The sequence below is a fragment of the Mustela erminea genome, chromosome 19, assembly GCF_009829155.1.
Source record: "Mustela erminea isolate mMusErm1 chromosome 19, mMusErm1.Pri, whole genome shotgun sequence".
In the NCBI taxonomy this organism is placed as follows: domain Eukaryota; kingdom Metazoa; phylum Chordata; class Mammalia; order Carnivora; family Mustelidae; genus Mustela; species Mustela erminea.
The window spans coordinates 43,473,619-43,496,618 of NC_045632.1; the positions used below are offsets into that span (position 1 = coordinate 43,473,619).

General features: G+C 47.9%; 1 protein-coding gene across 1 annotated transcript in view; it reads left to right on the plus strand.

Annotated features, from left to right (window-relative positions):
- Positions 1–22,107: 22,107 nt before the first annotated feature.
- The window catches only part of ZFP90 (ZFP90 zinc finger protein), a 96,279-nt gene continuing 95,386 nt past the window's right edge, over positions 22,108–23,000 (plus strand). Inside the window, exon 1 of the mRNA XM_032325198.1 lies at positions 22,108–22,310. The gene's annotated coding sequence lies outside the window, so the exon portion shown is untranslated. The remainder of the gene's footprint in view (positions 22,311–23,000) is intronic.

Genomic DNA, 23,000 nt, shown 5'->3' on the forward strand with positions numbered 1-23,000 from the left:
TGGCACCTGAAGTATATAGCATGAATCAGGGGCAAACTCCACCAGATGCCATGGGGAGCAGGAGGCCCTCAGGGAGGAGCCAGAGTGGCTCTGCTGGCCGCTGGAACAGATCTGGGATGGGAAGAAAGGAGGACAGAGGCAGAAAGGTGGAGGCCCCATGGGAAGCATCCAATTCTAAGCTCTTCGGATTGTCCTAGGAGCCGCAAGAAGAGCAGACCTAGCCGCAAGGATGGGTGAACCTAGAGACTGGGAGGCTGATGGATACTCAGTGTCTGGCCAAGGCCCAGCCCAGGCTCCTGCTGAGCCATAGGGACCTGCAGAACAAGCAACCACGCCAAGAGAGGGAGCTCTACACCGCCCAGGAGGGAGACACGGATGCCAGCCACACACGTCTCCCTGAGGACGATGGCATACGCTTAGCACAGAGCCCATCAGGTAAAGGGTGCTCAGAGGGGTGCTGAGTGAGTGAGTTGTAGCAAAAAGAGAACAGGGACCCCTGGTCTTGACCGTGGGGCAGGTTTTCCTTGAGAAAAATAAACTTCAGAGAGTAGAACAAAGGTGAAAATAGAGTAGAGGTTCTATTCTAGATGGTCTTATCGCTTGCACTATTAATAATCCTGCCCCAGTTTTGCAAACTGCGTAGCATAGTTCTCAATAGGATCTTTATATGATCAGCCATCCAGTCAACATGTTTGCTAAGCGTCTACTAAGGTTTCATGCAGAACCAGGCCCCGGAGTGCCAGACACAGGTGCACCCACAAGGAAATAAATGTTGATTCAATAACCTCATTTGATCTTTGACAACCCTATTCATTACATCATCATGGGGATGGGGCCCTGGAAGAAGAGGAAACAAAGCGTGGTAAGCCGGCTGGCCAAGTTCATGCTAATAACCAGTTCGTGACCATACAAAGCACTTCCTCAGGGTCTCCTGGTGATCAAGCTGAACCCAGCTGGCCTACCAGCTCCCCACTACTGTGTTTGGCTCTTAGAGAAGTGACTCATGGACAGGGGTTTCCAGTGGTAGTTACTAAATATCTGAGCGAGAGACATGTTTTATAAAACTGTGAAGCAATGAAAAGCCCTTAACAATTGATTTAAAATCCATTTGGCAAGGCCCTAGCACCAAAAATAGAAATATCCCCAAGAGGCCAAGGGGCCGATCTCCACTCCTCACTGCTATTTCTGTCACTGTACTCATTTTCCAGTCCTGACCATGTGTGTGCATTTAATCTCTCACACAGACCCAGGCCTCAAGCCTGTGCTGTTTGACAATTTATCAATAACGAGACCAATAACTACATTTATGGGCTGCTGCTCTGCCAGACACTTCCCATTCGCCCACTGAATCCTGCCGTCCATCTACGTAGGTTGCTCAGATTATTCCCATTTCACAGATGAGGAAGCCGAAGCATCCTAGGGACACTCAGCTCCTATGTTTTCAGATATTTAAGCTCGGGTCTGTTGGATCTAAACAAAGATGGTCTTCCTACTTCTCTGTGGTCATCCAACTTGTAGGTGACAGAGAAGAGCCTGGAAAAACAGTAAATGCATTCAGTGAAGGAATCAGGACTCTGAAATACCTTGAGGCCCTGGGCAGCACTGTTCCCTAGAAGTCTCTGCAGTGATGGACATGTTCTGTATCTGTTGTCCAGTATGGTAGCCGCTGCCACTGCCACACATGCCTATAGAGAACTTGAAATGTGGCTACTATGATTGAGAAACTAGATTTTGAATTTTATTGAACTTAAATTACTTAGCCACATGTGGCTAGTGGCTACTATACTGGGCCATATCAGACCTAGTGCTGTGGGTAGAAACCAACAAGATGACTCTGGGTCAGGATATGTGCAACTCTTGCTTTGAGTCATAGGAACAGGCCAAGGAGCCCAAGATTACTGGGGGACCCTGACACACTGTGCACTTAGGCCTCAGGGCATGAACTCTCTGCAGCCCCCTCTAAATGTGGAAGATGAGACATGAAATCAGACAAAGGAAGGAGAGAAGGAGTCGGTAGGGCAGAGGGGAGAGACAGAGCTTGGAGAGTTGGGGCAGGTATAGGAGGGGTTCACCTGAGGACCCATCCCTAGTTCCCTGTGCTACAGCCCCAGAAATGCAAAGGAAAGAGGTCTTCAGAGAAAGACCTCAATGCCAGTTAATGGGTCTGCCCCAAAGGGAAGCACCTTCCTGTCCCTCTGCTGGATGTCCTCGACTTTCTGTGACCTTGTGACCGCTTTCGTCTGCTTCTAACTTCTTGTTTGCCTTGGAGCATCCAAGCAGCCTATGCCTCATCCTGGGAGCAGGGAAACAAACATCACCGTGGAGACGAAATCACTTGACTCCACTTACAGTGGTGAATGGCCCATGATTTTCCAGCCTGAAGGCCCTTTTGCTTCTGTGAGCATTTCCTGAGAAGATCTGGCCATGGAAAAAGACATTCGGAAGCTGAAGGTGATAAACTATGATCAGAAAGACTAGGACAGGTCCCTGACGGGGGCATTGGAGGCCATAGTTCAAATAGGACAGTCACAGATGCGCCTCAAACAGCTACTCTCCCTCTGTTTGCAACTTGTGAGCACCCTTCAGCCCATTCCTGCCCCGGCCTGCAGATTTGGGGGGCAGATGCAGCAGCAGAAGGGCCTGACAACTTGGTCCAGAGGAGCCTTCTTGCCTTGGGCTTTCAAAGGAGATGGTGGTTTTACCCTCTTGTCCTCATACTGTCTTGAGTCTAGACTTCTAAGGGCAGGAGGAAGATAACAGAACTGGTCACAGGGAGAAAAGGGCCTTCCCAGGAAGTCATGCTGCGAAGTGGGGTATCTATTCCCTTCTTTTCCATCCTGATTATGGAAGGAGGAGAAAGCATAAGCTTGGGAGGTTTGCAAGAGGCTGTTCCTGTGGTCCCCACATCACAGAGCCCTCCATCTGCACCTGAGCCTGGACTTGGGAAAAGAAGGGGTCAGACTTTGTCCCGGCCTGGAAGAGAAAGGCATATATGGCCACGGATGCCCACGACGTGGTATGTGCAGAGAGCCCAGAAGAGGCCACAATCCATCCGGTTCTTGATTCTGGGAACTATTGTCTGTAACAAGTGCCGGCACACGACGGTGGCTGGGGCTGGAGCAGGCCAACCTGGCTGAGCTAGGGAGGAGTCTCAGGGGTCCAACCAAACCTGGATGTCCTGTGGGAGAGGACCCCTCTCTGAAGGCTGCACATTAGGTGAGACAGACATGGGTGAAGGTCTAGGTCACTGCTGTGTCATGAATCTGGGAGGTCCTAGCCTACCAGGTGCTCTGAGGTAGGGTGCCTGGAAACCCTGAGTCTGGATTACTGATGACCTAGATTCAGATGTGGACAAAGTCAAGGCCTGTCTGCTTTCCTGCCAGACACAGTGGGCTCAGCCCACACAATCTGCCTGCCAGCTCCTGTACTCAAAGTAAGTCTCAGTGTAACCAGGGCTTCCAACGCCAGTCAGAGCTGTGTGAGGGCTGGTTAGTGCACTGTGCTCGAGCAGTGTTGCCCTGAAAACAAGGAGGCCTCTCTGGTGGTGACCAGGGAGCTTTGACTGCCCCAGCAACATGGGTGTAGGGCTGGATTTCCTGAGAAGGACCTGGGTAGGTTGCAGGACACTGGGCCTCAAGGCTACTACATTGGTTCTAGAACAGAGGTTTCCGCTCTCCACAAGAGCTTGGGGCAGGAAAAACGAGCTGGGGGTACATGTGATAGGCACCACAGGCCCTTCTTCCCTGGCCTGCAGTATAGCACAATCAGGTTAGCCCATCTGGGGAGGAGCCCAGGACTGACACTGGCCTGGCCTTGTTACTGCTGGCAGTGAGTCTCTTTGAGCCTTCTGGAATATGCTGTTCCCTGTTCTTTTCCAAACGAAGGACTTGAGGACCAACATAGGGAAACTGTTCTCTCGACCAAGCAGTGGGCCGTGTCTTAGGAGAGGGGAGCGATGTCCTGGTCTGCAATGAGGAAAGGAACCTAAAGTGGGGCCATGCTTCCAGTTTGAGTGTAGAGGAGGTGACCCTCAAGGTCAACTTTGACTTGAGAGCAGCAGAAGGTGCCTAGCTCCTCCTCTTCCACCTGCCCCTCTCCCTTTCCCCTTCCTCATTCTTCCCAGAGATGCCTGAGAACATTTTTCAGAGAGAACACCTAAGTCTCAACAGAGCCCACCACGGGGCCCTCTGTGAATATTTGGTACAGATGCTTTCTACTGACTCCCAGTCATGCTTTTTATCAACTGCAATGCCAGGGTCACGGGTTGTGATTCTGTGGTGAGAATCAATTTCATAGATGTCAGTAAACTAAGAAGAGGATTAATTCAGGCTGGGAGGCTGAGCACGACAGCTATTTTGGGTCAAGTCCACATTTTATTCCTGAATGGACTCTGGCTTCCGCATCCTTTCCCCAGTTCAGCTCGTCAGCCTTCGTTTTGAGTTCAGTGCACTGAGTTTGGCCATGTGCCTGTAAGGAAGTCCTGGACTGATTTCCAATTGTGGGGGCCTTTCCCCGCCATCTCCTGCTGTTCATTGTAAACACCAAGCCACACAGAAGAGAATTTAGAAACCCATCAGGCAGAATCCCGCCTCTCTTAGCAATAAATTCTCTTCAGCCTTCCCCTTCGATCTGGGTCCATGTGTGTGATGGCTGGACAAGGACACTTGCTTTATGGTCTATTTATTCAGTTAATGTTAGCTGTGTCTCTGTGTGGCCTTTGAGTCTTTGAGCGCATCATTTACAGTGGCTGCAAAATGTCGTGTCAAGTGGATAGACATGCATTATTTAATCATTTGCCTTCTGTGCACATTATTGCTGGAAGCCAGGTCACCTGACCTGATTTTGGCTCATCATGCACATTTGCTAGTCCCACTGCGGGGAGGCACAAAAGTAGGGCCAGAATTCAGGCAAATTTATTCACGAAACATTTATTCACTGTCCGCTTAAGACAAGGAACTGTACCAGAGAGAGGGTGAGATTTGGTGGGGGAAGTAGGAAAATGTGGCCCTTATGATACCCAACTGCTTGAGAATCTGACTGGGGCTGGGAGATGGGCCTCCAGGTCTCACAGGTTAAAGGGTTTGTGAGTCTCAGGAAAGGTACAATATGTCTGGTTCTGAGAAACTAGGTTCTCAAATGATTGGGACTTGTCTTTTAGACATTGGTACATTCCCACTTATTTGTCACTGATGATAAAGTAGTCAAGCTTGGGACTAATTTACCTTAAACAAATAAGCAAAGATTCTAGGGGCTTTTCCTATTATCACTTAAATTTTAGCCACATGCCTTCTTCGGATGATTCTTGAGTGGGAGGAGAAAGGATACGCAAGTAGAGCTGTATGGCTGGGAACTGTGGGAAACGCAGGAGTTTTCCCCAAATGACTTGTGTCCATCAGGCACAACAGCGGGTTCACAGAGGCTGAAAACCACTACTTGTTACTAGAGTAACTGATAGGTTTACTGAGCTCCTGCCTCAAGACACACTATATTAGGCACTTTGCATAGGGAAGCGTGATTTTCTTTTTCTTTCTTTCTTTTTTTTTTTTAAGGTTTTATTTATTTATTTATTTGACACAGAGAGACACAGCGAGAGAGGAAACAGAAGCAGGGAAAGTGGGAGAGGGAGAAGCAGGCTTCCATCCCAGGACCCTGGGATCATGACCTGAGCCAAAGGCAGACGTTTAACGACTGAGCCACCCAGGTGCCCCTGGAAGCGTGATTTTCTTTACAGCAGTATTTTAAGGTAGGAATGATTCTCTTCACTTTATTTATGGAGTTTGCAAATTAGAAGTTAAGTGACCTGCTAGAGGGGACTTAGCCCTATCTCTTTCTAGAGCCAGGTGGCTGCATAGTATCTCATGGAACCCTGTCTCCAAAGAGCGGTCTCTTGGGTGTTTGCCCTGCAAAACAAAATGGTAACTGGAGAGTAACCCAGACCTAGGAATGCAAGAGAAATTATATGTACTAATTTTAGAAAGCTCTCTTAAAGTAATTTACTTCCCATCGAGAGTATGTACTTAGAGCTGAGATTGATAAGAATATATGTTTACGGTTAGTAGTTAAGTTTATTTTGGTCATTTTCAAAAGAAATTGTACCTTACAATTAACCTACCACATCAGTGGGCTAAGAAACTGATCTCATCCTCACCCTTTCTGCCGGTAGATTAAAGACTTTAGGGTATTTACAGACTCTCTGTTCTGCCCTGAAAAGTCAGGAGGCCAGACCAGAAGCTACTGCCCAGCGAATTTCAGTGGCGGGGCCGGGTCTATCCGCAGAGCCAGTAGCTGGATGTGTACTGTGGGCAGAAGAGAATTCAAGGGATCCTGCATGAATGTTCCCAGGGCCAAGGCAGTCTGGGCCTGATTTTTAAATTTCACTTTGTTGTTTTTCTTGATTACTGCCACAATCCTAATTCATTGTCCCATACATCAGAGCTGTGGGCTCTGCTTTCTAATGGTATATGGAGAACTGTGTTCAAGGTGCTGATGAACCTTCTTTCATGGAAACCATGAAAGAGTGTGGATGCCCTCCATGCTCTCATCACTGACTTCCCCTTGGGGAATGCTTCCTTCCATTCAATCCCTGTGCCCTATGCTCAGAGGGATTTCACTGACCATTTCCTCTAGAGGCAGGTCCACCATGCCCGTCCTGCATCTGGGTTGACATCCAGTCTACAGGCTGACATACACCCTTGAAACTCTGTGGTGAATTTGGGGCTAGAGATGCATTCATGAGTCCTTGGCGTACAGAGGGGAGCTGCATCCCTCTCCCACAGTAGGCGAGGTCAGCAGGGGTATGGGTGGAGGGGAAAAGAAAGGAGACCAGGATATGTCTGGGGGAAATCACAGTCAAGCTGTCAGTGGAAGTTGGAAGGGTCATAAGAGATGGGTAGAAGAGATGGGAGCAGAATTGGGAAAACACAGGTGCCCCAGGGTTTTGAGGAGGGAGTGACTGGGTGGGTCTAGAAAGGCCAAGAGCGCCGGGCTGTGTGGGGCCTGCCCGGATTCCTGTCTGCTGTTCTTGTTAATTTTATCCAAATCTTAACAATCATAAATCCTGTGTGATGGGAATGAGTCTAACACTGTTTTTCTCAGTTGACTTTTTTTAAACTCTTAAACTATTATATGATCATTAAAAAACATCTGGAAGAAAAAGTGGAAAGAAATTTTAAATACCTAAATTCGAACCTTTCTAAACACACCAAATGTCAACCTTTCTGTATATTTTCTTTCAGTGGCTTTTTCAGTGGCTTAGGGTTTTTAAAGTTGTGATTGTAATTATACTGTATATATAAATCTGTGCTTAATTTACATTTATATCCCAAGTATCAGTCTATGATGGTCTTTTAAAACACAGCAAACCTCATTCACCCTGGTACAAAGCTTAGCACTTGCCTTCTGTCTTCTTCAGCATATTACTCCGATCTGCTGTTATATGTGTTCCGGCTACTAGATGTCAGGTACGAGAATAGTATGTAAATTTATGCCCCAGTGTCTTCATCTTATATCTCTAACAGCAGTGGGTTTTGCCTCAAGTGTCCTGATGCTAAAATCCCAAGTGTACAAATGTTCAGAACAGTTATGCTTCCACAATTGCTCCTTTGAATATAAAATTGCCCTTTTTATCCTGGTTGACGCTACTTGCTGCCTTAGAATTGTGCTTCGTCTGATACAGCCGCTCACACTTTTGCTTTTGTTTGCATTTACCTGGTATAGCTTTGCCTACCCTGGCGCTGTTTTATTTGACATGAGTCTCTTGTATTTATTTAATCTGGAGGTTTTGTCTCATAACAAGGGAATGTTAAATACTTATATTTATTATCAGAACCATTTTGGGTACCTCCTGTCATCTCCTTTTATGTTTTCTGCATTTCTTTTCTTTTCTGACTTTTGCGCCATGGCAGAGAATTTCTTTTATCTTCTGCGGTGATTTGGATGGGAGACATCTTGTTTCTCACTCCACTGATCTGCATTCTATTGCCTCCAATGAATGTTTTGATTTGTCTCTGTGTTCGGTTTCTAAGCAGCTCTGCTTATCTCAGCCTGGCCCCTTCTCTCCTTTGGTGGAGGCGACATCCTCCGCAGAATGGTTTTAAAGGCCCTCTGTAGTTTTTTCTTTTTTTGCTCACTCTGGAAAGGGGTTCCTGCCTGGGTGCCCAGTCCTGCCTGGGAGACCATCCTGCAAGATGAAGAGACCATCCAAGCCCCAGCCAGGGGACAGGTGTGTTTGGGGATGGTGAGGGGGCAAGGCCAGGACTGTCCTCACTGCCGCCTGCGGAAGCCCCAGGTAGAGGTGCCTGTTGGCCTTTAGTTGCGAAAAGCAGCCTGAGCAGATGTCCTGGCTGGCAGGCATGAGCTCTCTGCAGAGAGAGGGTCCCAGGGCTGAAGGACCAGAGTGAGAGTGGATGGGGGACCGGAGCTGCCTGGGTTTTGCCTCTGCCCTACAGGGGTGGTTCAGAGCCTACCAGTCTTAAGCATGAGATTTCCTGGGCACATGAAGTATTTGGAAATAGGCTTTTTAAGACTTGTAAAAGGGATTTCAGTGAGGGCTTTTTCAGTGTTGTCTACTCACTTAACCAGGTATTGCTCTAAGGTATTGATATTAATACTCTCTCTATGGGGCAATTAAAATCTTTTAACAACTTGCTTAAATTAAACACTCTGGCATTTTTTTCATTTATGCAAGATAGTTGCTCCTTTGTATCCCCAACACAGAGGGGCCAGTTCTGGGGCGGACGTTTTCACAGCCACAGCCCCTGACAGGGGAGGGGTGGGGCCTGGGAAGGGCAGGGCAGGGCTGGCTGGGGAGAACTGCCTGCCCCTGGCTGGGCCCCGGGGTTTTGAAGAAGGTCTCCAGAGGGAGACACAGGCCAAGCAAAGCTTTTCTTTTCTTTATTTCTTTTTTCCAGCTTGATTTAGATATTACTGACAAATAACATGCAAGTATAGGTGTACAGCATGGTGATTTGACATGGGAGTATATTGTGAAACAACTACTGCAGGGCTTTATCTTTTGAAGGGCCTGGAGATGGGAGTCATTCTGGCCAGCCAGCTCCCATCTTGCATGGAACCAGGCCAAAGCTTTCCCAACAGCGGCCTCAGACCTGCTGGTGAGAAGGGGGCAGGGCAGCGCATACAGGGGTAGAGTGAGGGGACCTGCCTGGCTCCTGGGGATGGAGGAGAAGCCAAATTGTGACTTAGGAGAGCTAGACCATTTCTGCCTGACACTAAAGGCTGACCCCTCATTAATGGCAAGTTCCCGCATCTTAGCTGATCCTCTGGAATTCCTTGGAGCATTTCGGGGCCAGAATCAAGAGGGTCCAGACAAGGAGGTTCCCAGGAGGCCTTGGGGGCTAGGACAAGTCCAGGCCTTGGCCACTGAGATTAAGGTCATCCCTCTAATTTCTACACCACTCCAGGCCTACTTGGTCAGAATGGCCACTACCAAGCCCTTGGAGGACGAGATGGGTAAACTGAGCTCAGAGGTTGTAGATGACATATCCAAGGTCACTCTACAGGTCAATCCCAATTCTCTTCAGTGTCCCCAAATATCCACACTCCCATGTGTGTTGGTGTAAACCCTTTGGCTCAGGTGTTAACATCTGGGTCAGACATGTGGGTGTGTGCATGCATGTCAGTGTGTGTCACCACCCCCACTTCCCTGTCAGTTCGTCCCTCTTCCTCTGCGCCGCTAGCACTCTCTGTTCATCCCATGATACCACTTCCTTCGCTGCACTGCAGTTACCTGTCTGTGTTCGCCCTCCTTGCAGGAGGCAGGACATAAGGGCGGGAACGTCCTGCTGCTCTTTGTCTACAGTGGAAACACATGAATTTTGTTAAATGAATACTGATGAATTCCTAATTCCACTCACTATACGTAGGTTACAGTGGTTTGGTCCAATTAAATGTGCAATCCTTTTATGAGCCACTAATGTAAAATTACGTTCTTCTGAAGGTTAGCAACTGAAAAACTATTTTGCTCAGCATTCCATGCCCATGGGGAGCCTGGCTGCTTGGACCACACAGCTTCACGGAAGCCCCTTGTGGCCACATGCTCTAATTGCAGGCAAAGGTCTCAAGAGTGGGTCTCGCAAATGAAGCGTATAAAAGAGAAATATTTTCACTTTGTGTATATTCAACACGTTTCTGCAATATACCAGCCCCTGCCTCCTTCACCTTCATGCTGCTGCCTTAGATGCTACAGGGGGACCTTCTCAGACTTGATGGGAGATAAGGTTGGCAATACAGGATCTCAATTTGGCTCACCTACTGGGGTACCTTATTCCAGAGGTTTGAGGGAGCATCTAGAAGGGAACATCATGAAGTGATCACGTTCATTTCCACATTTCCTACAGTGCACAACCTGTTCTGTTCTGGAATTGACTAACCCGCTAAGGATAGGCACCGTGTGTCATTCACTTCCATTTCTCCAGTGTCTGGCACAAGGCTTAGCACACAGTACTGTTAAATGTGGGAGTGAGCAAGCTGTGAACCCTTGCTGAGCACCTACTGTGTGCTAGGCCCCGAACTGGGGGCTGATCACAGAACATCTAAAAATTGACCCCTGGGGTCAGAATGATCAGGTAAAAGGGACCTGGCTGGTAAAGGTGTACTTTCTGATGCCCAACCACTGGAATCATCCATATCTTTGTTATTGTCATTTTGATTTCCCAATTTGATTTTATCCTTCAGAAGTCACCATTCTACCCTATTGTGTTTGGTGTTTGACACACATTAATCGTAACTTGGGTTGGTGGTCACAGGAGCCTTTAACATTCTATTACCAAGTGTTTGTCATTTCCCATTAGTGATATGTTTAAGATCCCTAGGCACTTGTTCCTGGATAACTTGTCAAAATCTCTGTGGCCTTGCCGACCTCTTTATTTATCCTCCCAGAACTGTGGAGGGCATCGGAACCCTAACATGACTTCCTAGAGAAAGCATAGTGCGGCATCATGGTCTCTTTCATTTTCTATCATCTTGCCCATCAAAACTCCTTTACTCATCAAGGGGCTCTCTCATAGCTGTGAAAGCTCCCTCCCCATTGCCTCACACCCTTCACAGAACTGCAGGGGCCTCTCCCTTCCTGCCTTTGTTTTCCATTGTTATCAGAAGCATAGCCAGGGAGAGAAATCTGGTGGTCATCAGTGACTACAGCTATTAGAAAAGATAGCTTTTTCTTCTAACACTCCAGCCCCCCGGGGAGAATGGGGTCTGGTTTCTAGTCCCTGCAGTTCACAGAGAAACAAGCACCATGAATTCACGATGGCAAATTCAGAAAAATTTCCTTTTGTGAAATGAGCTCTCTGCTAGGGAGGGGGCCACTGGCTGGCAGGTGCTGCATCTGAAAAGGACTGCAGGATTTGCAATGACCCTGACTTGGGCCCTCAGAGCAGTCACCCTGGGAGGCAGCTACCCACTCAGGGGTGTCCCTGAGAAACCATGGCCCAAAGGATAACACTGCCTGCTTCCCAGAGCACAGAGAAAAGGACTCAGTCCAGTGGGCAAGGCTTCTGCCTCCTCCCCCACAGAAAAAGTCCTCTTAAGCTTTGTGTCTGAGTTTGAGCACTGCAGCTGTGCTTGGCCTGCCACTTGACACCGGCAGCGATGCTGGTAGCAGACCTCCCACCCTTCTACTGCCTAGGGCTTTCGTGAAGACCAAATGAAGGAAGAGGCTGTGCACCTTGTTGGAAAGCAGAGAGCAACGCTAGGTATGCGGGACTGTGGTGCTGTCTGGCCACTCTCTCCACAAACTGGCTTTGGGCGTGCTTGGTCCCCTGCTCTACAGGGCAACCATATGCCCACATTCCGTGAGGGGCCTCAAATCGGTGCTTTCAGATTTCACATCCCCTCTTTTGCTTATGAACTTTTTTGGCTTTCTAGCTCTTGTTAGCCTGATACCCAAGGCTTTCCAAACCCTTCTTTCTAAACATCTATTTCCTACTGAAAACCTCTTCTCCATTTCAGGGCCCCCTGAACACATCATTGGCATTCCCAGCCCTGTTCATGGCCTTATAGTTTTCCTTGCCTTCCTCTTCACTATACTCACCCCTCAGAGCCTCTCCATATTGTATCCACTCTGGAAGACCAAGCAGAAGACCTCTACACAATTTAATCAATGAATCAACTTGTCCTCTTTCAAAATAATAGTCACTGGGTTCCTGCCGACCTTGAACCAGGGAGGCAGTGTTAAGAGAAAGTTTTGCAGTCAAAACCCCTGGGTTGGGGTCCTGGTCCCACTTCTTACTGCTTGTATGACCTTGGGCAAGTTAAAGTACCTGAGCATTGCTTTCCTCAGCTATAAAATAGGGATAATCATAGTATCTCTCTTGTGCATATAAAGTGCTGAGCACAATGCCTGATGCACTGTAAGCATTCAGTAAAGGACGGCTAGTATTACTCAAAGAACTTTCGTATAAGTTGTCATGTAATGGCCATAACAGCCCGAGGAAAGTAGGTTTTATTGCCCCAGATGAAAAAAAAAATGAGGCTCAGAAAGGTTAAAGCACTTCCCTGAGGCCACACACTGGTGGTGAAGCTGAAATTCAGATTCAGGTCTGTCTGGCTGGGATCCATAGCTTTAACCAACTGCCATAGCCAATATGCCTTAATCAGACCTCTTGTGCTTCCTTCAGCCCTTCTTCCTTGGTTTCCTCTGCACACTGGCCTCTCTCTTCTCCTCAGCCAGACCCTGGGCTCTTGCAGAGCAAGGTTTATCGAAATGCATCATTCTGTGTTTGTTGAGTGAATGAGAGGGAATGGATGGGAAAAATGCATTTGAAGATCAGAACTTATCCCAAGAGAACATAGTATGGGGACTTAGGTCCCTGAAAGTCATGGGTCTCTCAACAGAACCATGAGTGAGCCTGTCTCCAGGATCTTCCCCACCTCAGTCCCCCACCACTTTGACCCTGGACATCTGACTATGTTACTCTCCTCCCCAAATACTTCTAGGGATCCCCATGTTTGCTATGTAACTAGTCTGAGTGTTTTCTCTAGAGTCCAACATGCTTCGTTGACATAAATCTTCATTGAGCTTAACATACATTTCTTTGGTCCAGAAAGCAAATTTTTGGAAGAGGAATAGGTATTCAAGGACAGCAACAATGTTCTCCCTCAGAACTATACAGCAAGTGGACCCAGTGCCTGTTCTCCAAGCCAGGAGAACATGGTTCTCCTGGGACTATGGTTTCTAGATTTATGCCCCATTTATTTTTAAAGCAAAGCTGCATGTAAACTGCTCTAAACACTAAGGTCAGAATGTCAGAACTTCAGGATAAATATGGTAGAGAACAATGACCATTTTGCTGCTTGCATTACCATCCCAGGAAAGAAACCTCACATGTGTTAATGGAACAGAGAGAAGAATATGAAAGATTGGGTAGGATGCCCAAAGTTACTGAGAACCTACATTCTGGTGTAGACGCAATCAGATGAAACTGTCTTTTCATTCTCCTCAGGGACCAAGTAAAGATGGGGAATGTGGTAGTGAAAATGTAGAAAAGACCATGGACATTCTCAACAGAAAATTCTCGAATTAACCAAAAGTTCCCTATTAAAGAACCTCTGAAATTCCGTTTCATGAAAGCTACCATTTTTTTAGCATCTACTATGTATGAGGTATTTCATTTGCATTATCTAATTTGGTCCTCACCACAACCTGCAAGAGAGATGGTGTTAGCTCCATTTTATAGAGCAGACAACTGGCAGTCTTTTATTATTTTTTTAAGATTTTATTTTTAAGTAATCTCTAGCCAAAGTGAGGCTTGAAACCACAAACCTGAGATCAAGAGCTGCACACTCCACCAGCTGAGCCAACAAGATGCCACGACAGCATCTTGATCACGGCCAATGGATAGCAGAGTGGCTTTGACCTCACATACGCCTGATTACTATCCAGGCTCTTTCTCCTAGAGCTTAAGGCTTATATTTCCCTGAGGAGTCTTGGAGTCAAAGAGAGTTAGAGCTCTTGGATCATCTGTTATAAGTATACTTTGATCATCTTCTTCCTTAACTCATTTAGCAGGGGTCAAGACCTGTGCATAATGCAGTTAGCTAATTTGTTTATCCATTGTATGCTTATTTAAATGGCTTGAAATCTTTCCTCAGTATCATCATCTGCCAGAAAATTGGGGCCACATCAAGGTAATTCATGAGCTTATCCTGAGCAAGTATTTTCTTTTTTTGTGCAAGTATTTTCAATCATGTTTTAACTAGTAGTAAATCTTTTCCTTCATTTATCTGAAAATTGTTTGCTTGTTCTCCTTCCTGTTGTCCCTGTCTTGTAAGATTCTATATGCCCCTTCTGATAGTAACAATAGCTAATATTAACTGAGCACTCATGACGTAACAACCACTATTCTAAGTGATTTTACTCAATCAAGGAGGTAGGCTCTGTTACCATCCTTATTTTACTGGTGAGGAAATGGAAGCACAGAGAGACTGATCAATTTGTCCAAGGTCACACAGCCCAAGGGGAAGAGCTAGTATTTATCTCAGGCTGACTGATTATAGAACCTACTTTGCTAAATGACTTAGTTTGTAAAGAATATTTCCTCCTAAGTGGAAGCACTCTAGAACAGTGTCATTCAGTAGAAATATAAGCTATAAATGCAAGCCACATATATAAAATTATATTTTCTAGTAGACACATTAAAAAGGTAAAAAGAAACAAGTGAAATTAATTTTAATATATTTTATTTAACTCAATATATCCAAAATATTATTTCAACTTATAATGTTCTCATTATTAATGAGCTATTATATATTGTTTTTAATACTAATTTTTCAAAATTGGGTGTATATTTTATACTTACAGTTCATTTCGGTTTAGATTAGCCACATTTCAAGTGCTCAATAGCTACATGTGGCTTGAATAACATGGATATAAATGGGCATTCTTCTTTCCATATTTCATCTATGATTTGTTTCTGTTTCCACTTTAAGTTTTGCATTAAGATTAGACCCAAGGAGGCCTGGGTGGCTCAGTGGGTTAAAGTCCCTGCCTTTGGCTGAGGTCATGATCCCAGGGTCCTGGGATCAAGCCCTGCATCGGGCTCTCTGCTCAGCAGGAAGCCTGCTTCCCCACCTCTCTCTGCATGCTTCTCTGCCTACTTGTGATCTCTGTCAAATAAATAAATAAAATCTTAAAAAAAAAAAAGACCCAAGAAGCCTATATTAATGAAAACATACCCTTTGGATAATTTGATGGGCAGAGCATCAGTTGAGTACAGTGGAGAGAATTTAGGAATTAATAAATTACCATACCTGGAATTACTAAATTTAAATTACTAAAACCTGGGTTCTAATCCTCATCTTTGCCCCTACTGGGCTGTGTGGGGCCAGTGGCAAACCTCAATTTCCTTTAGCCTCTTTCCTCATGTTAAAGAAGAGATGATGGTTTATGATTATTAAGGTTCTTTCCATTTCTAAAAACTCTTTCTGCTTGTCAGGGGTTTTGCATCTGTTTCCACTTTCCATTCAAGATTCTTGTATGAAAGAGCTCATCCCAAGTTGGGGACTACATTCGCTATGCCCAGCTCTGTGCCTGGCACATTGCAGACACGGGAATGTTTGTTGAATGAATAAAAATCCTGTTCTTTGAGGGAGCTGTGAGTTTCCCAGTTTTTGCCAGAATGCCTATAGCGGCCTTAATAATTAATTACACTTTTATTTCCTTTCTCATATTGGCATAAAGTCTTGATGATCAAAGTTTTCTGAAGGCCAAAGCCAGAATTAAAGCCATTTCCTGATCCTGTTAGCAAAGGAGATGGTGCTCAGCTGTAGGCATGGCTTCCTAGAGACCCCTGCAAATAGCTTTCCTCTTAATACATGCTGTTCTGATGTTGAAGAGAGTTAATTAATGACTCTAAATAAGAAAACAATCAAATCTGTCTGCAGTCATATGAGTCACAGCAGACCCAGATGGGGACCCAGGTCCTTGGCCTGCAAGTGCCCTCAGGAAAAGCAATAGCAGCCTTGTTCCATGCATCAGAGTCTTGCAAAGCCCCAACCTAGAAGGGGGAAGGAATTACTCAAAATGGATTGGAGGCCCAGCCTGATACAAGGCATTTTCTTAAAAGGTAAGGCCCCCTACCTATGCACTGTGCAGACTGAGATCGAGAGAGGAGAAAAACCAAGTCTATTCCTCCTCTCCTCTCTTTAGACACCTAAACAAGAGTTAGTAAATGGAGAGTTCTCAGGCACAGGACTCTTGTGTGTGTGGCAAGACTGGGGCAGTTGGCATTACCACCCTGGCAGGACCATAGGACATGTGGCCTAAAGCATACCAAGCCTCAAACCTGCCTACCTGCAAGGGTCCTGAAGCAACATATGAAGGCAGAACAATGGTTATGATGACATGAGGGCAGGAATGTGATGAATCCCTGAGATTAGCAGCAGCTTACAACAATGCAAACTTTTCTTTTGGTGTTAGAGACGGTAAAAACATGAGACTGGCAATAGGGAGAAGGAGTCTTTTATATCCAAGTGTCCCTCAGCAGTGGAACAGGACTGTAGCAAATAAAGATAAGCCCTATTTCTTTGGCTCTACATGTACTCTGTGAAATAGTATCAGCCTCCTCATTGTTCCCCCATTCTTGCAGATTATTAAAAATACATTTTGCTGCCATCCTGGATTGGCTTCTTGTGAAATTCTTCCACTCTGGAAAGAAAACTCTGGGATGCTGGCCATGAGGGTCATTATACTCCCCTTTCTCCTCCTTGGTGATCAAGTGCAGGTATCCTTGTGTCAGGATAATATGTAAAGTATTACGGTAATATCCTTGAAGCATTCGAAAGGACTCTTTATGGCTTATTCTGAATCTTTGTTGGTTCCCAATCCATTCCTCTAAAACTTCATTAGAATCTCATATAGGACAGTTTAAAACTTCAATTTAGCTTCAACAATAGCAATAGGAAAAAAGAGTGGTAAGAGGAGGCTCTGGAGTTTCAGAGATCCGGGTTGGAATCTAAACTCTGTTCCTTCTGATCTCTGTAAGCATGGGCAAGCCCTTTTCCTCTCCAAGCTTTATTTCCTCATCTTGAAAGTGGAAATACCACCACCACCTACCTCATAGGACTGTGAGGATTAAATCCATTCTCACATGTGAAAAGCCTGACTCAGAAATGTTTCCTCTTATTATTAGCTTGTAATTCTTTAAATAGGGTTTGCCGGTGGGTTCATTTGAAGTGATGCAATAAAGGCCTCTACAGCTCTGTTTCTTCCTCTTTCTTTCTGGGATGAGCTTTGGGGAAATCCTCACAGAGGCCATGGTCCTCGGAGCTTGCTTCTACTCCATGCCCTAAATCCTGCCTTCCCACTGGAGAGGTTGGACTAGTGCTCCAGAACCTTGGACAGCTCCTCTCATTTGGGCCTGCAGGCAGCCTAAACCACTGGCAGAGATTTGGGGGATTTCCTTAGAAAGACTGCATTAGTGCTTGGATTTAGGAATCCCAAGGGCTTCATTCTCACTCCCAGCATGCATGCTATTTTCTTGCATCCTCAGATTCTTCAACACAACCAGCTCTCCTGGAGAAATTCTGAGGAGCATCTCCTCAGAAACCTGTTAACTACACCTATAAGATTTACTAAATCTTCACCCCCTTTCCATCTCTCCTGTGAACTCCAGGGATTTTTTTGAGCCCAAGAACAGAAACACCACCCACATCTTCCTGTATCTGCTGATATTTAATTTGTTTGGCTTCTGTACAAGGATTAAACAGTCTTGATTAACTTCAAGTGAAAGTAATAATGTATGAACATGAAGAAAGGTTTTACAAGACAAAGAGATTCAGGTATGAATTAAAAGAAACATAAAATAATGTTATTGCCTGTAGGTGATGTTAAGTACCATTCTCTAATCAGAATAAGCAGGTGGTTCAATTTATGAGATAATTTAGCTTTTCACTCTCTAATGCAGAACACAACACACATATGCAGTCACCTTCTGAACAGGCAAGGAAGAGATTAAGTCCTATTTTTACTTTATGATACTGAGTCACATAGTTCAATGCAAATCACATGGATGCCAAAGTAGGAACAATACCAGGTATTTAAATACCGCCTTTCCTTTGAGGAGCTCTAAAGATTTTGTGGCTGTGTGAAATCCCTTCAGAGCAATTCTGGGAGAAAAGACACACATCACCAGATGAGGATTTAAGACAGAGCATGTTTCATCCATCTTTCCTACTCCCGTTGCTAGGTCTAGAAGAGCCAGTGTTTGCCAGTCCTGTGCACTTAGTAATAGCCTCCTGAGTTCTGCATTTTCTGGGCCATACTGTCAACCAGTAAAAGAAGGCTTATCTTTGAAAATATTTTATTGACTGATAATGAGGAAGAGAAGAGGATAAGCTGCAATAAGAAAAGGGGGTGGGAATCATAGTGAGAGAGGAAGAGATGAGAGATGCCTAAAACACCCTGAGCTTGGTAAGTATTTTCTACACATTTTCCTCATAAACAGATTTGAGGTCCACCCCTGGACAGAAACTTGGACAAAGACATTTTGGTTCTCTTTAAATACTTCTTCCCCCTTCTTAAAAAAAAAAATTTTATTGATTTATTTGACAGAGAGAGAGAGAGAGAGGGCGAGCGAACATGCAAATGAGAGAGCACAAGCAAGAGGAGCGGCAGAGGGAGAGGGAGAAGCAGGCTCCCTGCATGGGGTTCAATTCCAGGATCCTGGGATCGTGACCTGAGCCAAAAGCAGATGCTTAACGCACTGAGACACCCAGGTATCCCCTTAAATATTTCTGTATGGGAAAGGGCAGTGGAGTTCTAATGCTTGAACTAGTTTGAAGGAACTGCCATCAAGAACATCAACCTAGGATTCCAAGGGCAGACAAGGAGCCCCAAAATAAAAGGGTTTGTGGTTTTCACCTGACATTGCCCATACCCACCCTGAACCACCACACTATGGAGGAGCGTTAGTTGTAAAATTACTACTTTTCCCAGTAGAGGTCGCTGTGGGTACTGGCAGTGGATACTTGCAGAGACTGGACCAGGCAGGGCTGGGCTGGATGGTGGCTCTACAGTCTGGTAACTGCTCTTCCTATGGTTCCACTGACAATGGTCTAGCCCCTCATCCTATGGAAAGGGGTTCTCTGGTTGGGATTGTCTCAAAGCCACACAACACCTTTGCTATAAAAGTAGTATGAAATTGAGGTCACTTGCTGGGAATGGGTTTGTCTTGGAGGGCTGTCCTTATCATCTAGGGGTGTCGCCTCATAGTGGTATCTCTGTGTCTCACCTGTGTTCTGTGAGTATACCTTGTATTACTGAGAGGCCACTTGCCACTGACCAGCAGCCCCAGATATATGAAGGCCAAATTGACAAAATTTGCCTTGCCACAAAATCTGTCACCCACATCATAAGGCACTGTGATGATGAGCACCCCAAGCCTCACCTGGAAGCCCATGTGGAGGGGTGGGGTGGAATTCTGGGCCCCAGAGCAGCCTATTACAGCAGGTTAAGGTTTCTGAGGGATGGGAAGGGCTGGGCAGTGGTACTAGATGTTAGGGTCAGACCTGAGACCCCAGAAAGGCTGAGGAGGGCTCCACATACTTGTGAGGTCCTATCTTCTAGGCCACACCCAAGTATGCAGGCTAGGCCCAAGGCAGCCTGAAGCTACCCTCATCCCTAGGGCACCCACTGGGGCCCTAGGCTATTACTGTGGCTTTAGAGTGGAAGGGGCTACCACCCTGCCCCACCCCCAACATCTAAGGTCAGCAGTAAGTGGTTCCTCTTCTCACAGGCACACACAGCTAGATTCACAAGCTCACCATGACACACACATGAACACTGGAGCACACACAGGCACATTCACCCAGTCATACACATTCACGCACTCTGACCCACATCATCACCCATGCAAACACACGGTGACACAAACACACTCAAACCTCGGAATCAAACTTGACCTAACATGGTTGATGGGGCATGGGGGCATCATCCAGTCAGGATGCTCCTCCAGACCGTGCCCACTTAGGTCTCCTGAATCCTGGGACCCTCCCCTCCAGGTGGAGCCCCCGGCCTCTCCGTGTCCTCGTGGTCACAGGTCTTGAATGTCCAGGGACCCTGATTACCATCGCACACCCGGCATCCTGGGGTGCCGGGCCGGCGTAGGGGGTGGTGTACCGGAAAGAAGGGTGCGGGGCATAGTACCCAGCCAGGGCGCAGCCGCCTCCTCCCTCGGGATTTTCCATCCCGGCTCGCGCAGGCCCGAGAGGAGCGAGCGAGCGCGCTTTGTCTCCCTCCCGGCTCCTGGCATGTTTCCGCGGAAGCTCTCCGCGCCGCGCCCGGAGCCCCCCCTTCCCTGGCCGCGCCCCCCGCCCAGCGGGTGGCGCAGGCCCGCCAGTGCTGCGACCGCCGCTTTGTCCTACGGAGGATGCTTGGGCAGAGCGCAAAAGCACGGTTCCCTAAGCGGCCGCCGCGCGCCCTGGAAGCAGGTTTCGGTAGCCAGATCTGGGGCGCTCCCAGCGTGAGACCTAGCAACCCCAAAGGTCTAGAGGCTCAGGGGGCATCTGCCCCGAGCTTCGGACCGCTAGAGAAGGGACCCACCGCGTCCCGCCCGCACATGCCCATCCGCGTCTGGCTGCCGCGGTGCAGGAGCCGGGTCGCCGGGCGGGGCGGGACGGGGCGGGGCAGGGAGGGTCGTCTCCACTTTTGGCCCCTGGCCTGGATCCAGGTAGAGAGGGCCTAGGGGTAAGGCTCAGGTAGGGAGAGGTCGGGAGGATTCCCTCCACCCCTCTTACTTTCCCCCACCGCACATCCACACCCAAGCCGCTCGGTCCGCAGGCGAGGGGCCCTGAGCATGGAGAAGCCCCAAGAATCCGTCAGTACCGTCCTGTGCCGGCGACTTCAAGCACGGTGGGGAGGGGGGTCTCCCGTTTTTAGCTCCTCACATCCCAACCCCTCCCCCCAATAACCTAGGCGGGTCCAAGTGGGAGGGGAAAGAGTCCCCTGTCTCCATCACCATCCCGTTTCTCCTCTTCACAAAAACCTAGGTTTCAGGAAAGGGGTGGGCACGGAAAGGATCTTTCTGACATCCCAAACAGCCCCTCCTCAATAAGCCCAGGAGGTCTGAGCCGAGGAGGAGGAGTCCCCCGGTCTCATCCATCACACCCAGACTCCCTTTGTAACCTCAAGCAGTACAGGTGTTATGGGGAAGGGTCTCCCTGCCTCTCAACCTTTCATCCCGTAACACTCCCTCCCATTCTCAATAATCCAAGCAGCCTCGTTTTCAGGCACGGGGGTGGGGGAAGGCTCCAGGCTCCTCAACGCTCTCTCAGTAGCGGGGAGGGGGGGTTCCCCCCAGCCTTTGCCCCTCACACACTCTCTCGCATTGCCTCTCCACCATAAAACAAAAACTAACCCAAGCTGCTTTGACTTCAGGCGCTGGGCCGGCCACAGGGAGGCCCTCGAAGAGTCAGCAGCTCTGCGGGACAGATGGTCTTGTAGGTGGTGAGGAGAGGTCCCATTAACTCCCCAGGCCCCCTCATATCTTAGTTCACCGCCCCCCCCCCATAAAACAAAAGCGAACCCAGCAACACCGACCTCAAAGAGGAGGGAGGGCTGTCAGCGCTCGGTAGCGCAACCAGCTCCTCCGGGCTCCTCACTGCCCCGGCTTTCCCGCGGTGGCTCTCGCGGTGCTGGCGGCGGCTGCAGCGGCGGCAACAGCTACCGCGGCTCTGGCGTCCGGAGGCTCCCTCGGACTCAGCACCTGGAGCGGCGAACAGCTCCGCGCCTCATTCCGCTGGCTCCGCCTCCCCTGCCCCGCCGTAGCCAATGGCGATCCTAGCCCCGCCCAGGAGGCCGCCCACTGGTGGGAGGGTCTTCTCCTCTCTCTTCACCCCCAGCCAGCTGGGTTCTCCGACTCTTCGTCGTGACCGCGTCCCCGTGAGACTGCCAGAGTTTTCCCACAGCCCTCTGGAACTCGTAGTCCTTTAAGAACGCGGAGGGGGCTTATGTCGCGGGTGGGTAACCGAAGGTGGACTGCATTTCCCAGGATGCATGAAGAAACTGAGGCGCTGAGGAGGGCGGGAGGACTGTTTCCATAGCAAAGGCGGCTGGTTGGGGATGGCTGACAGAGAAATGAAATGGGGCAGGCCGCGGTACCCTCGGATTGTGCGTGACTTCGGACAGCCTCTTGGGAGGGCGTTTCGATTTTTTTTTTTTTCTCCTCGATGCCCACCACAGGACTCTGGGCCTCAGTTTTCCTATCTGAGAAGAAGGGCGTGGATCCGTACCCCTGCCCACAGTCCGCAGTGATGGGGCAAACCGAGGTCGAGCCGCTTTGGTTTGCCCAGCAAAGGTGAGAGAGGACGGAGGAGACCTGTGGCTTCAGAGTGTGGCCTTCCGACTTTATCCCTTTATATTCGTCTCGATTTATCATAGAGGAGCGCTTTGCTTTAGGTCATATCCCTTGAGCCGTCAAGGAGGCCTTCTTATCCAGTCTTCCCCTCCCGGACTCTTCGCCTCGGTACCAGCCCTGATACGGCAGCATTTCCCGCACGGTAGCCAGAGGGCGCTACTCAGGCTTCCCATTGCCTGTGGAATCGAGCCCACACGCCTCTCAACATTGCTCTAAAAGCCCTTCTAAATCTGGTGACCCCCTTGTTCTTGCAACATTTTGAACTTCTCTGGTAGCTGAGAGGCATTAACCACCCGTTTTCTCTAGCTGTGGTAGTTCCTTCCACCCTTGTACTCGACTCACCCTTCACACTCTTCAAGCCCCAGCTTAAACGTTGCCTCGTCCCTGAAGCCTTCCTAGATGCCCACTCCATATTAGGTACCCCACCTTTTGTGTGAGCCGCGCCCTCTACTTTTTCTAGTTTACTTGCGTGTTTATGTATCCATCTTCCACATTAGATTGTAAGATCTGCAGGACAGAGGTCAATTGAACGGTAATTGAATTTTACTCCTAAGGTTGCACATTTCCCATTGCTGAAAGCGTTCAACTAGAGGGATGACACCTCAGTGAGGAAATGTTTGTGCCATTCAT